Genomic DNA, 2181 nt, shown 5'->3' with positions numbered 1-2181 from the left:
GTGTGCTAAAGCAGTGAATAAAGTACATTTAGGGAGGAGGCTACTAATGTTAACATGCATGAAACCAAGGCTTTTAAGGTTACAGAAGTCAACAAATGAAAGCGCCTTGGGAATGGGAGTGGTGCTGGGGGCTGCTGGGCCTGGGTTAATCTCTACATCACCAGAGGAACAGAGGATGAGTAGGATAAGGGTATGGCTAAAGGCTATAATCGTTGTCTAGTGCGTTCGGAACAGAGAGTAAAAGGAGCAGATTTCTGGGAGCGGAAGAATAAATTCAAGAGATAATATACAGACAAGGATATGGTAGAATGTGAGTACAGTGGAGGTAAACCTAGGCATTGAGTGAATATGAGAGAGGTTTTGTCTCTAGAGGCACCATTTAAGCCAGGCGGGGCCACCACATGTGTGGGGATGGAACAAAAGGAGGCATATTGGCATATTGAGCAGGACTAGGGGCTCTACAGTGAAATAAGACAATAATAACCAACCAAAACAGCAATAGACAAGGCATATTGACATTAGGGATAGGCATGTGTAGCCGAGTGATCATAGCGTCCAGTGAATAGCTAGGCGAGCTGGAGACACGGCGATTCAGACAGCTAGCGGGTTAGCAGATGGGCGTCCGGGGGACATCGTAACGGAAGAGCCTGTTGAAACCCTCTCAGACATTTACGTTGGCAGATCAGTCGTGATGGATGTCGGCAGTAAAAGGGTCCAGGCCAATTGACAAATTAGGTATTGTAGCCCAAGAAATATCTGAAGGACTTCTTCGGCTAGCCGGAAGATGGGCCTAACTTGAGGCTAACTCCAGGCTAACTGGTGCTTGTGGGACAGACGTTAGTCAGGAGTAGACACTCAGATAGCAGCTAGCTAGCTGTGATGATCCAGTGTAAAGTGTCAGAGCTTGCGGTAGGAATCCGGAGATGTGGTAGAGAAAAAGCAGTCCGATATGCTCTGGGTTGGTATCGCGCCATGCAGACTGGCAGGAATTTACCGGGCTGAGGCTGGCTGATGTCCGAGCTAACGGTGATGATCGCTAGCAGTGGCTAACTGACTACTAGCCAGTAGTTAGTTAGCTGGCTAGCTTCTGATGGGGGTTCCGGTTCTAAAGTGTAAAAAATAGCAGATCCGTACCACATTGGGTGAGGTGGGTTGCAGGAGAGTATGTTCAGTCCGTAGATGGAAATTGAGATTAAAAATATAAAAAATATATATGAAGAAAACGATATATACGTGGGACGGGACGGGACAAGACGAAACAGACGTCCGACTGCTAAGCCATCTTGGATTTTTCATTAAAACAGAATAATATGCCCCTCCAACATCAGACAACTACACAGAAAACCCTAAAATTAAAAAAAATAATAAGTACATCAAATCAATGATGAGAGAATGGCAGATTAACTGATTGACACAGATATTATGTCATAACAGGAAGATCGGAATGCCGTGAACCAAAAGGTTGTGAGTTCAAATCTCAGGTGAGGACATGTTGAATAAGAATTTCTGCAAAAATTAACATGCACAAAGTAATCATGTATGTCAACCTGTGTAAAATATCTAAATTGAAAACATTGTATGTTAAAGCATTGTGTATGTAACTAGTTGCACAGCCTTTTTTAGTTAAGCTGCCCAAACAATAGTGGAATGAAAATATGAGTCAAGCTGAGCAAACACATAATTTTATGTTGACGGAAGTTTGGGCCAACTTTAACTGAAAAGTTGACTAAACCAGTTACTTAATAATGGAACCAACTACTTAATAATAATTGGTTGAAACACCTAGAATTTTATTACAGTGAGCAGCAGGATTGGGGTGGGGGCCGGGGAGATCTGTTTCTAGACACAGCCGGTGCCTGAGGGGTTAAATAAAGACACAAAGCAGAAGAAGAGAAGAGTTCAGATCAAACATCCTTCCAGCAAAGGCAGTTAATGAATAAACAAATCCCCTCAGGAGCAGAGTATAACACAGTAATAACACATAAAGGCCCCTATGAGGTTCAGGTATATCTTACACCTAGGACTCACTGAGAGAAAGAGCATTGTTCCAATGACCTATTAAGACATACAGTATACAGCAGGGTTGGGTTCAATTCCATTTAACTTCCAGTCAATTCAGAAAGACAGCTAGCGGGTTAGCAGATGGGCGTCCGGGGGACATCGTAACGGAAGAGCCTGTTG

This window comes from Oncorhynchus mykiss, chromosome 2 (assembly GCF_013265735.2).
Source record: "Oncorhynchus mykiss isolate Arlee chromosome 2, USDA_OmykA_1.1, whole genome shotgun sequence".
Taxonomy (NCBI): Eukaryota; Metazoa; Chordata; class Actinopteri; order Salmoniformes; family Salmonidae; genus Oncorhynchus; species Oncorhynchus mykiss.
The sequence above is the reverse complement of the archived record's forward strand: the minus strand, read 5'-3'. Positions refer to the sequence as shown.